General features: G+C 33.3%; 1 protein-coding gene across 3 annotated transcripts in view; it reads left to right on the forward strand.

Annotated features, from left to right (window-relative positions):
• Nucleotides 1-17248, forward strand: part of LOC136839004 (uncharacterized) — a 146439-nt gene that overhangs the window by 95060 nt on the left and 34131 nt on the right. Inside the window, exon 1 of one of the 3 annotated variants that reach the window (XM_067104691.1) lies at nucleotides 5435-5552. The exons of the other annotated variants lie outside the window; for them this stretch is intronic. The gene's annotated coding sequence lies outside the window, so the exon portion shown is untranslated. Of the gene's footprint in view, nucleotides 1-5434; nucleotides 5553-17248 lie in introns of those variants that run through there. 3 annotated transcript variants of the gene reach the window in all.

A 17248-nucleotide genomic window follows, 5' to 3' on the forward strand; every position in this document is an offset into this window, starting at 1 on the left:
ATACATGTATGGTACATAAAAACTTCAAAGCAAACTTTCCTGCCAGGCCAATTATCAGTTCAGTTGGTTCCGCATCATATGCTTAGCGAAGTACTTAGTAGATATTCTCAACCCATTAGTAGGTACCATCTCAAATGCAAATATCAAGAATAATGTGGACCTGATAAATAAAACTAAATAGTGTAGAGATTAATAGTGAATCCAGGCTTGTAAGTTTTGATGTTGTATCACTATTCACAAAGGTGCCAATAGATGATCTGATGGCGTTTTATCTGAATTGTTAGAGAACACACAGCTGGATATCCCATTTTCTAAAAGTACTTTAATTGAACTGATTAAATTATGTGTAAAAGATTGTAAATTTGAATTTAATGGTAAATTTTACCACAAAAATTTTGGTATGGCAATGGGAAACCTCTATCCCCAGTGTTAAGTAATTTATATATGGAATTTTTTGAAAAGAAGATATTAAACAACATAATCCCACGTAATGTAACATGGTTTAGGTATGTTGACGACATAATTTGTGTATGGCCAGGGAACCAAGATGTAAAAACTTTTTGCTAAGTTAAATCAATTAGTACCATCAATTAAATTCACGATGGAAATGGAAAATGATGGTGCTACTGTTTCTGGATGTCCTCATACGAAGAAATAGTAGGGTTTAAATATAGTGTGTATAGAAAAACCCACTAATATTTCTTCCTATGTGCATTTTCTATTCTGGACAAAGCAATAAGGTTAAAGTCAGTGTTTTTATCTATGTTTTTAAGAGCATTACGGGTATGTATTCTGAATATATTGATGATGAAATAGATAAGATTTGGAATGCAGGCAAAAATTGAAATATCCTGATAGTGTATTAAACAGTGCATTTGAAGCGGCAAAAAGACTATGTATCAAAACCAGAAAGAACCTTTACAAACACAAAAAATTTGCTTGTTCTGGCCTTATAATAATAGTATGAAAGATATCCTCATCTTCTTAAGAATTTTGGTGTTAATGTCGCATTTAAGAACAATACAACAATGAAAATGTACTTATCAAGAACTCCCCAGACAATATTAAAGGGTGTGTATATAAAATTCCGTGTAAGTCTTGTGACAACTTTTATATTGGCCAAACCGGGAAAGCACTGAAAAGAATTGAACAACATAAGAAAATGTGTGAGATATGCACAAGGGAACAGTGGTATATTTGTACATGTTAGTGAGAACAATCATGCTATCAACTGGGAAGGGGCAAAAGGATTGTATATTCTAATAATGCACTGGAAAGGAACATCATTGAATCTAGCTTCATAAAAGAAAGTTACAACCATAATATGAATATCAGTCAAGGGATGTATAAACTTGATCCTTTTAATATCAAAAGAAATTTGTAAATTGTTTAAACTTTAAGGTAGGCAGTAGAGATATATGAAAATAGGATTATCATATTTGTAAACACAGTACGAGGGTAGTAATGTTAATGAGTTTCCAAACCTGGCCTCCATGACACCTGTCAGGTGTGGATCTGAGGTGGGGTATGGTCTGTTTATCAGCAATGTCCCCTGAGAGTCTATTGTGATTTTTAGCCAAATGAGTTTTAAAGGCCACCCCTACCTCGGACACTGGCCTGAGTGGGGATATGGAGCTCTAACGGCTGTGTATGTTCGTCAGTACTGTTCTTGTAGTATATATATTTGTGACTTCACACTCTGTATCAGTCCTTCGTCAATGGTTGAAATAAAGTCGAAACCGGTCAGACCTACACCCTGTTTCTTATTTTTCACCTGTGGTAATGTGTGATAATGTGTGATATATATATATATATATATATATATATATATATATATATATATATAATCTTTCAACGTACAGATAAAAGCTGCATTGTTTGTAAATATTGATTCATGACATTCATTGAAAATTCCTTTCAAAAATTATTGTTCTCCAATGGTTTACCGTCCATGTTATTCAGGTGCCGTGGTCATGCAACTCATTGATTAACTGGATGATTTTGCTGTTCGCTGTAAGAGGTTCTCCCTAAAAACAGAAGGACTGAAAGGTTTTGCAAAACACTGTATTTCATATATATATCTGTGTGCAGAGAGACTAGGAGGTTATTATTATTATTATTATTATTATTATTATTATTATTATTATTATTATTATTATTATTACAGGTTTTGTTAAACAAAATTTAGTTTCAGCAGCATTTATTTTCTGCAGTAAACGCTCAATTCTCTTATCAATTGTTGTTTTCTTGTGCTGGAATGGTTATAAAGCAATTGACCGATATTCATATCCGGTGTTTAGTAATGTAGAGGAGGAGTGGAATGTCGACTAGTTTCGCCTCCTCGTTAGGGAATCATTCAGGACAGGATCGCTGGATGCAATGGCTGCAATGCGTGGATTTTTCATCTTTTATCCGTGTCTGTTGGGGTAGTGGACTTAGTCACTTCATTTTCATTGCTTGCAACCATTCCAGCGCAAGAAAAACAGTTGAATAAGAAGAATTGAGCGTTTACTATATAAAATAAATGCTGTTGAAACTGCCATTTTGTTTAGCAAAACCTGTATTAAAGAAGGTCTTTCTCCTAATATTATTATTATTATTATTATTATTATTATTATTATTATTATTATTATTGGTCTTGTTATTTCAGATTTATTTTTGTGTTATTATTATTATTGTTGTTACTGATGTTTGACTTTTATATATCAGTATTATTATTATTATTATTATTATTATTATTATTATTATTATTATTATTGGAGAAACTAATCCACAGTCATGTATGGGTACAAAATATATAAAAACAAATCTATACAAAGCGCTTTCGGGAACCTGTTCGAGTCCCCTTTTCAATCTCGATTTCAAGACTTATGCTGCTGTGGGTATTTTGTAATCGTTATTATTATTATATTTGTATTATTTTTATTTCAAGTTTTACATTATTATGAATATAGTTTTTATTATTATTTTGCTTTCAACATTTTTATCATTTTATGCTTTTATTATTGATATTTTAGTTTCTGTAAATGAAATATTATCATAATTGTTCGCCTGGTTTTATCCTATTATTATTATTATTATTATTATTATTATTATTATAATTATTATTATTATTATTATTGGTGAAGAAATCCACATTAGTGACTCTTGCTATTATGAGGTTTATATTATTATTATTATTATTATTATTATTATTATTATTATTATTATTATTATTATTATTATTATTATTATTGGTGAAGAAATCCACTTTAGTGACTCTTGCTATTATGAAATTTTTATTATTATTATTATTATTATTATTATCATTATTATTATTATTAGTTATATACTTTAGTTACTTATATTGTCCTTGTTTATACTATTTTAATATTCTTTTTCAGATTTTCTGTATTCTAATTAGAAATATCATTATTATAAATAATAGTAATAGTTTCATTTATAATGCTATTATGATTTTTAATTTTTATAAATTGAATATATATTTTTAATATTTTCAATCATTGTAAAAGTTATTATTATTATTATTATTATTATTATTATTATTATTATTATTATTATTATTAATAATAATATTATTAATATTAATACACACACAATTATAATTATTATTATTATTATTATTATTATTATTATTATTATTATTATTATTAAAGTTTTGTATTTTAATATAATTCTTATATTTTCATATCACTACCAATTTTTTTATTGTATGTGTTTAACGCTATTATTGTAATTTTTTATTCTATCCTATCAATATTATTTTTAGTTTCTAAATTGTGATTTTTTAGCATAAATATATAATTATACTTAGTGTTATAACATTATTAATACTGAAATTATTAGTATCAATATTTTCAGTTTTCTTGTTCACTTTATTAACATTATTTTCACTATTATTATTGTTCCAAAATTTTAGGGTATATATTTTTATATAATTATTATTTTGAATTATTTTGAGTTTGATAAGAATTGCATTATTATTTTTGTATTGAGGGCACCAAGAAGTGCCAGGAAATAGGTAAACAGGAGTTGACTGTGCTATTAAAAATATATATAATATAATTCTGTGAACAAGTAACACACAAACACGCACATATAGGTATATATATATATATATATATATATATATATATATATATATATATATATATATATATATATATATATATATATATATACATATGCACTTCAGTGTGTTTATTTGGGAACCGTAATTAATAGCCATTAATAGCGAATTTTAAGAACAACGTAACCTTATTTACGATCCTGTGAAGTATCTTTACATGATATGAATGAAAACAGACGACTTCTATATGTAATTAATAGCTATTAATAGCGAATTTTAAGAACAACGTAACTTTATTTACGATCCATTAAGTATCTTTACATAATATGAATGAAAACAGACGACTTCTATATGGCATATGCTGTAAATGTCAACTGTAACAAAAAATTCAGTAGTAAACAAAATTGATCCCGTCCTAATCTCTTATGCAAATGACCGTTATATCTAATATTCACCCTTTACAATGAAAAGATGCAATATTCTTTACATACCTTAGTTACGTTCGTATAACACGGGTGTACTTGCACACAAGAATAAAGCCTTATATATCTGTATATATTTACATGCTCACTGTACGATGCATCAAACAAATAGAGAGAGAGAGAGAGAGAGAGAGAGAGAGAGAGAGAGAGAGAGAGAGAGATTCTTATTTAACAGGAAATGTATCGAAAGCTTCTTGGGTATTAGATTCCGCAAGCTATTTATAAAGTAACTAACGTCAGCAAGACACTGAAGGTATCCCCTTACGTCTTTGCACCTTGCAAACAGAGGAGGAAGAAGAATGAGGAAATTTTGTTTTCAAGACTTGTTTACGTGTTTAGTGTTAAAAGTATGAAAACGTCGTATTACGTGTTTAGTGTTAAAAGTATGAAAACGTCGTATTACGTGTTTAGTGTTAAAAGTATGAAAACGTCGTATTACGTGTTTAGTGTTAAAAGTATGAAAACGTCGTATTACGTGTTTAGTGTTAAAAGTATGAAAACGTATTTATTGCAGTTAATAAGAAAAAAAAAATGGAAGGCAAGAGGGCAAAAATTTTCAGAGTAAACGAGGAAAGAACACAACTTATGAATAGGTGAAGACAAAGATGAGAATCACTGCATGAAAGACCTGACTTATCAACGACCTTAAGGAGATAAAAGACTGGAGTTAATGCCTAAAACACACGGAAAACCAATGGATTTTCCAGGTCCTCAGCGGGCGTCTGATTGACGGACAGAAGTGAAAGAACAAACTTTGTAGCTCCAGGGCGTATTGTTACGGCAGATTCGCGTGCACGTGGAACCGTGGGTCGGACCGCAGATACGGTCGCCGTATATCACGCAACGACATTGGAACACTGACAGTGACTGCCAAAGTCATACACGGTCGCAGACGTCATATATTTATCGATCAGCGTTCGCAATTGTTGGATATGAATCACACGGCGCGGGCAAAACCAGGTGCTTGAGTGGAAAACACCCTTTGTGGATCGTGGTTTCAGGTTTGTTTCCATTTTGCTTCTTAAATTTTTCTGCTTACGTCATTTTTATCTGTATTTTTTATGGCTTATATTGTTGTGGATTGACTGTTTTCGAACAATGCATTTAAGGAAATAGACACACAATAGGAGCTTGAGTTATAATTGAAAAGATACATTAGTCTCTTTTTATTCATAATTTCTTCTCATTTCGTATTTTTTTTTTTTAGCCTATAATCAGTTTTTAAGTTTTCTGTAAAAGAAAACTATTGAGATGGCTATTTGTCTGTCCGTCCGCACTTGTACTGTCCGCCTTCAGATCTTAAAAACTATTGAGGCTAGAGGCTGCAAATTGGTATGTTTATCATCCACCCTCCAATCATCAAACATGCCAAATTGCAACCCTCTAGCCTCATTAGCTTTTATTTCATTTAAGGTTAAGGTTAGCCGTGGATCGTGCGTCTGGCAGCGCTTTCCGTAGGCGTGCGACGCATCTTCACTCAACCGCATCTGGGGAGTAACTGAGCGTTCCGAGGTCGTAGCTGTACAGAAAATTCGATTGCGCCGAAGAAACTTCGGCGCATTTTTTACTTGTTTTCGTTACGCACCGTTACTTTTCATACTCTGTTAAGTAAAATGCAGATGAAAGAGTAAAGAGATACACATGTGCAGAAGTAAGACTTTCTTGGAACTGCGAACATTTCTAACGTGACTTATCTAAGACGATGTCTCTCGATAGATTAGAATCCGTCATTAAACAGAAAAGAGTCTTGGCTTACATTGCAAGAGGTCAATTGTATAACACTTGTGACAGAAGAAAAGGGTTAATGCTTATATATCTATTGAATGATTCCTGAAATTCTAATTTATGCTTGGACTGCCTGTGCGCAGATCAGTGCGAATGAATATGGGAAGTAAGAAAACAATTGTTATGTGAAATCTGGAGTTGTTTTGAAAGATTGATTTTAAAAACCGTTTTCAAAACCATTCAGCTAGGTGATTTTGAAAACCATTTTTAAACACATTTATCCGTGCGGTTTTGAAAACCACACTTCAAGACATTTACTAGACGGTCTGAAAACCATACTAAAAGGCATCGAGTCAGGTGGTTTTGAAAATCATTCTTAAAAATATCCATCTGTGAGGTTTTGAAATCCACACTTTAAGACACTAATCTAGGTGTTTTTAAAACCATACTTGAACATATTCAACCAAGTTTCGGTAAAATGTGATAAAAAAACTAAAATAGTGAAGATGTAATTACTGTAGCAGAAATAAGCAGAAAGGACAATAAAAAAAACAAGTAAAAAATGCGCCGAAGTTTCTTCGGCCCAATCGAGTTTTCTGTACAGCGTATAATCAAGGCCACCGAAGATAGATCTATCTTTCGGTGGTCTTGGTGTAATGATGTATGAGCCGCGGCCCATGAAACTTTAACCACGGTCCAGTGGTGGCCTGTTGTATATCGTTGTCAGACGCACGATTATAGCTAACTTTAACCTTAAATAAAATCAAAACTACCGAGGCTAGAGGGCTGCAATTTGGTATGTTTGATGATTAGAGGGTGGCTGATCAACCTCCCAATTTGCAGCCCTCTAGACTCAGTAGTTTTTAAGATCTGGGGACGGACAGACAAAGCCGGCACAATAGTTTTCTTTTACAGAAAACTAAAAAGCCACTCAGGGATGAGCAGATGGTAGGATAAATCTCTTCGAAAGTCAGTAAAGCGACAGGTTAAAGGTGTTGACGGGGCCGGATCAAGGGGGCCTCATGAGATCCCTGGTGGGCGGTTTGGGGGAGAAATGAACCATGGTTGTTTGGGGAAGGGGGGAGGAGGGGGAAGAGGAGCGCCTGAAGGAATAGCCACTCTAGTAGGGGGTGGGGGGGGATGGTATGTAATCACTATATCGACCAAGGATGGAGGAGGGAAGGAATGAGAGAAGAAGGAAGAAAGGAAATAAGGAAAGGCATGGAAGAGAACAGGGCGAGGGACCTCACTAGGGGCCCTCATAATAACAATAAAGCGTCGGTTGTGTTACGGATAGATTCACAAGGGGTCCTGCAAGGGATCCCCGCCCTTTATAAAGGGAACATGTACCTGGCAATGGAACTGCCCCTCCATATTATTTTATTATTATTATTGTTTTTTTCCAGTATCTTTTATCTTAGTTGTAATATTTTTGCAACACTGTAACATGATTTGGAGATGTTTACTTTCTTCAGAGATTGACATTGGCTCTTTATTTTCTTCGTAGACTTTCGTTGCATATGGCTATCGTTATTATAATTGTTGTAATCTTAATTGTTTTCTTCTTATTATCAAAAGTGATAATATTAACAAGAAGAAAACTTTGAGATGAAATCTTTAAAGTATTTGGATCAGCTATTAGCTAGAATAACCCTTGACCTTTTGCCATGGCGCCTCTCCTTAAGACTTATGTGGACATTTCTGGAAAAAGAAAGGAGGAAGAAACAGTCAATAAAACACTATTTGATACTAAAGACAGAAATAAAGAAATCTGATGAGATACTGAAATCTATTTTGTCGCATTTACTTCTAGAATTCGGAACTCTATGGCTCTCTGTATTCCCTGAATCATCTTCTCTCTAAATGGCAGGATTTTCATCACTGGAGATGAGTCAGCCGTCAGGCAGTGTACTTTTAGTGGGCGTAGTGGTTTTGCTTGGCGTAGGGGCATTGGCGTCTCGGTCACTGCACTACGGATACGTAGCACATACAGATCGTTCCGTGGACATAAAAGATTACGACATGGAAGGAATGCCGGAAGTATAAGCACGATAGAAAATTCTTACAGGTATATAACAAGCTTAGTTATTGTAGCAATGCTCTTATAACCGAGGCAATTCTAAAATTCCTCAGCACGAGCAGAAAGGTCACTGGGTGAGGGACCCAGCGGAATGTCTTCTTTTCCTCACTTCCGACAATGCAAAGGCCATTTGATGACGCAAACCCAGGGGTCACAACAATTACTTAGAAGACTTTATTTCTGTTGAGGTGAAATTGAAGGCTAAAAGGAAATTGAAATAAGAAAGAGAATATATGAATCTTATACTTCCTTGGTTCTTGCTCAGGGTCATAGTGAAAAAGAAATTTTAAAAATGCAGATATAGTAACACGGTCTCATAAAAAAAATTGAATTTTATGAAGGGAAACCTGGTGACTCACAAGCTGCTGATACTCTCCACCGTCACCTGAGCGGATGTACGATAAGTGTGAAAGGCAATCTGGTCACAGTTTTTATGTGAGAAATGATAAGGAGATTACTACCACCGATTAATAAAAAAAATCCATCTTGCATTCCGACTAGTTGAATCATGTCGCATCGGCGGTAAAATCATGTCATTATTTAATCTGCCATTTTATTCACAAAATGGGTTTATCATGGAATTTGCGTTCTGTAGTGCAAATTAATCCCAAGAGTGACCGAGATTGATTTGGACCTCCTCATATATAATATATAAAATAATAAAGGTGGTTACTAGCCTACTGTTCAAGATACGTTGAAATATTCAGACTTCGATAGCGCCCCGTTTTCTTTGGCAAACAGAACAGTCTGTCGTACGTCTTGTTATTAAGTTAAAAGAACACAGTTTTAGGAATAAAATTATTATAATTATGAAAACCTCATATTGAAATTATATATATATATATATATATATATATGTGTGTGTGTGTGTGTGTGTGTGTGTGTGTGTATAATTATAACGTGTTTTAATTGTTTAATAAATTACTTCTCGCAAATATAAAACTTTCTTCTCTGGCCTTTCAACTGAGTATATTGATCGCAGTAGTATGATTGCCTTATTACACAAAACTTCTTTAGTAACAAATCAGATACAGTTTTAAGGAATAAAGGTTTTATTATAGTTATATATATACATACATACATATATATATATATATATATATATATATATATATTTTAATATATATATATATTTAAATATGAGGTTTCTCATAATTATAATAAAACCTTTTATTCCTTATATATATATACATACACACACATACTGTATATACGTATATATATATATATATATATATATATATATATATATATATATATACATATATTTAACGTGTTGTTATAATTATGAAAACCTCGTTTAAATTATATATTACTATATATATATATATGTGTATAAATATATGATAATTTATTTATATATATACATATATATATAGAAATAAACTATATTTATACACACATAAATATACATATGTATATATATATGTTTGTGTGTATATATATATATATATATATATATATATATATATATATACATATATATATATATATAATTTAAACATGAGGTCTTCATAATTGTAACACATTTAAAAAATATAATTATGAAAACCTTATGTTTAAATTATGTATATACATACACACACAAACATATAATATATACATATGTATATTTATATGTATGTGTGTATAGATATATATTTATATATATATATATGTACATATAAATAAATTATTGTATATTTATACACATTTATATATATTAAATATATGCAGTATACTGTATATATAATTTAAACATGAGGTTTTCATAATTATAATAACACGTTATATATACTGTATATATATATAATTTAAATATGAGGTTTCTCATAATTATAAATAAACCTTTATTGCTTAAAACTATATTTAATTTGTTGCTAAAGGAGTTTTGTGTAATAAGGCAATTATACTACTGCGATCAATATACTCAGTTGAAAGACTAGAGAAGAAATTTTTATTTTTGCGAGAAGGTAATTTATTAAACAATTAAACATTGTTATTAAAGAAAATAAATAAAAAATAAAAAGAATATAAAGGCAGAGCGGATTTCACACCTAAAGAAGCGATGTAACCTTCTTTGAAAAGAGGTCATGTTTTGGGGAAGTCAGTAATGAATCACAAATGAAGGAGGATGCTTAAGAAAATCTCTAACTTATTTGTAGCGTTCTTTTCAGGAAGGGTCATCCGCAAATGCTGTGAACTATAAATTCTTTTTACAGCAACAATTCTCGTTGTGACAGTAATGCCAGTTAAATGTCTAGCACAGATTACGTCTCTTTCAACATGTTTTCAGCGGCGATGACGTAGTAACACGTCAATCACTAATCCAAAGCGACATACTGTACATCCATTTCCGCTAACAGGGCAGTGAATGACTCATGTTTGAAAGCTGTCAGTTCCTAGACACTGAGCAATGGCTGAGAATCTGCGTTTTAGGCATATCTTAGCAAAAGGAAGCGGGATCTTCAGGTGGGTCGGTATTTTTATGCCCTTTTCTTGTTTTTTCGTGTATTATTATCATAAATTCTCAATAAGTCAGTAAAATTCGTCTTACTCCATCTGATGCTAAGAGCCAAAATAGGTTTCCAAGATGCCTGAGAATTTACTCGCTTTTAAGGATCCCAGAGGCCTAGTAACTCCCTTACATGAAAAGTAGAGACAGTGAAGAATAAAGCCTTCCATCGTAGTATAATCAGTTCTGTTGTAAAAAAAAAAAGAATTCTTTTAAATTAAGAGCCAATCCTTGCTAGGTCTATTATCTCGCAAGAGAACCCCTAGAGCTGAAGCTCAACACAGTCCTCTTGCCAAAGATTGAAAATTTAAACAAAGTAAAAAATTGCCTAAGTCTGTTTCTGTGGGGTATTTGTCTGAGCTCAGGCTTTTCATGAAGCGACAAGTTTTCTCGAAGTTCGATTATTCCTGTATTGTTTAGCTCCTGTTCTCTCAGACAGTAATTGACAGTTAAATACTGCTTAGACAGTCTGAGGTACTTCATTCCCTGTTAGATTTTAAGAGCAGTGTAATTTAATATTACGGTGACATCCGCAGCTTAGGGAAGAACTTACCACCACGGACGAAATAAATTGTCATTTTATAGTATTTATTGTATACTCAGTATTCTACGCCATAAGGCTTTACAGCCACGGCAGTAGATGCAGTTATTTGATTTGAGTAAAGAAAGGGAAGTAAAAACAGAAGAATAAGTTTTGTAATCACTCAAGGCAGTTGCAGGGAATTTGACGAAGCCAAAACTTAACTCATTTTGTAATTACACGGAACACTCAGTAAAAAAAAAAAACATCAAAGAATATTGGTCGCCAGTTAACCCGAACTTAACAAGTGAAACAGTTCATAGGTTTTGGAAATAACTGTTGAACAAATAACTAATTTGTGCTTGAACGACACTGCCTTACATTAACTTGACAACCATCAAATAATTCTGTGATTAATGAATATAATTACGAGTTGCACGTCTGGTGCTCTAAAACTAGAATTATGTGTGGATTGCAATTGTCAAGCAATCTTTGCTGTCGTGTTCTGTTATTATGACTTGAAATTAAGTGTAATGATCAAAATATGTTCACAAAGATGCACAAGAGCTAAATTAATTTCATGGTCACCGAGTTTCGTTTGACCTTGACCTTATGGACAGAAATGAAGTACAGCTCTCCCCAAACCCAGTGTTTACAAAACATTGTACCGATTCATTCGTTCATTCCCCCTTAATCATGATATGTTTGCTTTAATTGCAAGAATATCTGATGGAGTTTTATTGCAACGTCTTGAATAAATGGATTGAAAGTTTATTTTTCTCTTTTCTTTTATTATTTTTATTATTACACACATACACATATATATGTATGTATATATATATATATATATATATATATATATATATATATATATAGTATATATGTATATATATATATATATATATATATATATATATAAATATATATATATACAAATATATATAATATATATATATATATATATATATGTATATATGTATGAACAAATTTTTTCTTCAGTCATATAAAATTCAATTATTTATTTTGCGTGTCTTTTGTCTTTGCCCCATGTAAGTGTGTGCCTAAATTCCTGCACGATACCGATTTCACAGTCGTACGGAACTTTCAGAATTTTGTATATTTTTTTTATTTTGCATTTGCCAGGTGTTAGCCTTCCGGTTTCCGGCAGGTTTTAATGGGATGAGGTTGCTAGCCCCACGTTCTGTCCCATGGGTGTGCTTGTTAGTTACCCATCGAAGCACTGACCAAACCTAATGTTCATAAATTTCATTAATCAAACGATTAGGACGGTGTAGCGAACTGTAGTCGAGTTTTTCATACACTTTCTTAGGTGCTTAGCATGGTTGACATGCATTCACAAAACTAGGTTTTAGGCTTCCAAAGGTACTCACAATATTTAATTCCGTGAACACTAAAAGTTACCACATTGTTCGAAATATGACCTAAAAAAGCTTCAGTGACCAGAAAACCTGATATAAAAATCTGAATATACCGAAGATCCCCTAATTAGGTCGTTGAGAAAGCGTTTGCCATACGAATCACATTTAATGTTCATGATTTACCGAGGTCAACGAAAACGCACGGCTTGATATGAATGTGGATGTTTGAGACAGCAAAAGAATTTCTGCTTATCCCTCTGTTTCTCTCTCATTTCGTGACCTGAGGAGTGATGTGTCCTTCCAACAGTCTATTAGTATATATCGATATTTATAGCTGCATCTATCAACATTCAAGGTGAAAAACGGTGGTCATTTTCCCCTACCCTCTCTCAGAAGAAGAATTTGATTAAGAAATTCCTGCTCCCTTCAATCACCTAGTTATTTTCCTCGCTGCTGACCTTGACCACGTCCTGATTGTTTATGTTCGTACAACAAAAGTCTGAGCATTTACGTTGCTTGAGAGAGAGAGAGAGAGAGAGAGAGAGAGAGAGAGGTTTTTGAAGGTCAAGTCCAGGTAACGTTGACACAACTCAGGGGATCAGATGTCAGTGTTGTGCTTCATGATTCGCGGTTTTGTGTCTTAGCTGATGACAGTTCGCTGACGCTTACGTCATAGACTGTACAACGTGTTATGTAGTTGTTTACAGTATCGAGTCAATCACTCCAGAATTATCCTAGAAACTGGCTCATTTTTTTTTTTTAGGCAGACCGAATGGAACTGGCAGTCTAGTGTGCTTACCTAAGCCAAGCCTATAAATAAGACGTGAAGGGAATCGATAAGAGTGTGTGTGTTTTTTTTTTGGGGGGGGGGCGCTTATCCCGAAGGAGGCGAATATACCTGCTTTGGTAAAGATAGAAACGTACGAAGGAAGTAGATATTTTTCACAATAAGATCAGTTATCAGTCAATTTTGGATCTGAGACACTATAATGATAATAATGGTATACGAAGCCTCCTTGACTAGTTCTTAATTTGAATTCATTAGTCAGAACGTACTATCAGGTCAACTGTTTTCTCTGTTCATGAATTTTCAGCTGCTTTTGGTAATTATTTGAATGTCCATTTTTTTGGCATTTATAAAGTATTCCATTGATCATTATTATTCCGAAAATTCAACTCTTTTTTTTTTTCTTTCTTTTTCATCAAATATCTGGAGTGGTGAACAACACGACCGATCAAAGTAAAGGCAGAAGCGAATATCGGTGCCCCGTGAGAATGATTTTCGTCCTTTGGACAAATCCCGACGACACCATGAGTGCCGACACGAGCCGTGAAAAGTTACGCAAACATCCTGAGGGACTCGAACCCTGTCACCCATGTATCAAGTCGAGACCGGATCTGAACAGGTCTCGCCCCCATTTCTCTGGCTTATGGATTTTGCCAAATCGATTATTGACGGAGATCCGCCTTCCTCAGTCATTTTTAACTTTGCCAGCAGTTTACTTCGGGAAAAAGATTACAGGTCAGGCTGAGGAGTGCATTACGCGGGGTCATCACGATATTCTGGCACCTCCCGCAAAAGCAAAACGCGTGCTGAAGTGGGGTTTGGCCAGTGCACTGGTTGACAACTTAGTGATTTTTTTTCTTTTACTGAGAAAACGGAATGGTAGCGCTTTCTGGAACCCACCATATATATATATATATATATATATATATATATATATTTATATATATATATGTCTCTATATATAATATATTTATATATATATATATATATATATATATATATTTATATATATATATATATATATATATTTAACTTACTGCCTATTATGAATATATATATATATATATATATATATATATATATATATATATGTTTTGAAATTCTATTCAGTACCTTGATAGTGTTTTGGAAATTTAAGGTAAGGCGTAAACCTGCCAAGAATCCCAGCAAAGCGTCCCAAATTTTATATGGGCACCACATATCCCATAAATGCCCTACGTTTTATATTGGCATCAAATATCCTTATATGGATCACTGGTTCTGCATGTTAGTAGACGTTTTTTTTTTCTCTTGGTAAAACTGAGCTGGAATGACTTTGTTCATTGAATCACATTTTTATTCACCGTATGAATGAATTGCTCTTATTTATTTTCCTAAATGTTACTTGGGAAGTGTTCTTAATCAAAAGGTTTTGAATATGGTGAACCCAAAGATGAATTCTTGAGATAACTCAGGTTCTGTGATTTCCTGTGATACATTCCTCAGTTTCAAGTTGACTGAATGGTTAATTCAGCTGTGCGAACTGACATCGCAGCTCATAGTTTTTCGTTTCCGGAAAGGCTACAATTCTTTTGATATAAATTTCTTATAGTTACTTTCATGCCTCTTATCAGTAAAATTGTATGTATACTGATTAAAAAATTGTACGTTTACCTGATAAAAACTTTACGTATTACTGGATAAAACAAAGTTACGTATAATTAATGAAAGCTGAATGTAAACAAAGATTCTTGTCGGGAAGACCAACTTCCTAAACAAATTTAAGATCTCACTTGAATGCAAAGAACATCTACGATAACCTACAATAATAGAATCCGAGTGGATCTTTCTTGTTTGTCCGGCCCGGGTTGGGGTTTGGTAGGTAGGGGAGACATGACACATCCACCCTCCTCCTGCAAACCTGTTTGTCAGCCCCGGGTGGGGGCGGGATAGGTAAGGAGATTGGAAGGGTAGGGGAGACATGACGGGCAGCCCCGGGTTCTGGCGCAGCGTAGCGTGCGCCATTAAGCTCGTTCGGAATAAAGGTCATGAAATAAAAAAAAGGATATTGAAATGACAAATTAATGAAACGTAAATTAAAACCAAAATTAATAACATAAACTTCTAATTATCAGAAATTCAACGAAAATTCCGTATTTATTTATACTCTGTCTTTTTCTAACATCTAACAAACAACCCATGTTTGGAGACAGCAGCTTATTTTACTTACTGTTTCTTATATATATATATATATATATATATATATATATATATATATATATATATATATATATATATATATATCTATATATATATATTGTAATGCGTAGAGGCTTAGCTGCAGGTTATTAATTAATGTGTAATTTATGGGCCCTGCGTCACCAGTGGCACACATGCCTGTCAATTAAAGCTACAGTTAGCCTCAAGATAGCCTCAAAAAGACAGGCAGTTGCTAATTGAATAAGGCCACCAGTCAGGGAAAAACAATATATGGGATAACGGATTACTCTGCAGGAAATGGATGACATCAAACCCCCTTACTACTCCCAACTGGTCCCGACAAAAGAAAATGAATGTTGCTGTGATAGAGGAAATTACATGAACTTTCATACATTGGACGCAGTCAAGTTTCCCTTTGCTTCAAGTAAAGTTATAACACAACGGATGTTTGTACTACTATATATCATACGCAGTTTTTAGTCCTGTAAAGGCTATTTCTCTTCAGACAATGGGATCGAGACACAGGCTGCCTGAAATTTACTTACTTACCTTTCCCTAATTCCTGCTTACTGCACAGGAATAGTTTCCAGTGTTACTAGGCAATACTAATTATTCTTACACTAGACCTCATAAAAAGAAATATGGTTTATACCAGGTTCTATAAACCAGATGGTGGTGAAGAAACAATGAAAGGTTGAAATATAGGGGAAGAAATATTAGCAAACAGCAGATACTCGTCGATTTCCGACTTACCGTTACGTAGTTTGCTTGCGCTGCAACTGACAATACGGATTCTTTGAAAACACACGGTAATGTTTATTCATGAAAAGACGTGTGGTGGGGAACAAAGGACACAGTTTGCCTGAGCACAAGTGTGTTTCTTAGTCAGGAACCCGTTAAACTCTCTCTGACCGAAGGCGGGTCAGCTGCTGTAGCGTTGGGCTGTTTTCCGACTTCGTCCATCGCCCCAGCAGTCTGAAAAATTGACTGAGACATCGCCGAATGCATGGACAGAGCAAAGGAAGCTTAGACCACCTTTTACTGGTAGAGGTTACTTGGTAAGACCACTCCCTATGGGTTGGGCCCTAATGCTAACTTATTCATGCTAAAGACGTTATTTTTGAAGGGACACTGGCCTCTCTGTCCCCGCTGGGCTTCCTGTCTTTGTCAGAATTATATTTTTACTAAATAATGCAGAGAGGGCAGAACAGCACAATATTTAAAATATATATATATATATATATATATATATATATATATATATATATATATATATATATATATATATATATATATATATATATATATATATAAATGTATGTGTCTGTTTTTCGTATATACTGTACACATAAACACAAAACAGTGATATTGGATGATCAGCAAATGAGCTCCTAATGACTCAATCGTGCTACTTTTATCCGGACATTCACCAAAATAATGTTTATGAAGATTAATGATACACGAACGTTTTCTTCAACGCTCTCATACATCAGTGAGACGCGTCCAGTCTGGC

The sequence above is a fragment of the Macrobrachium rosenbergii genome, chromosome 1 (genome assembly GCF_040412425.1).
Source record: "Macrobrachium rosenbergii isolate ZJJX-2024 chromosome 1, ASM4041242v1, whole genome shotgun sequence".
In the NCBI taxonomy this organism is placed as follows: domain Eukaryota; kingdom Metazoa; phylum Arthropoda; class Malacostraca; order Decapoda; family Palaemonidae; genus Macrobrachium; species Macrobrachium rosenbergii.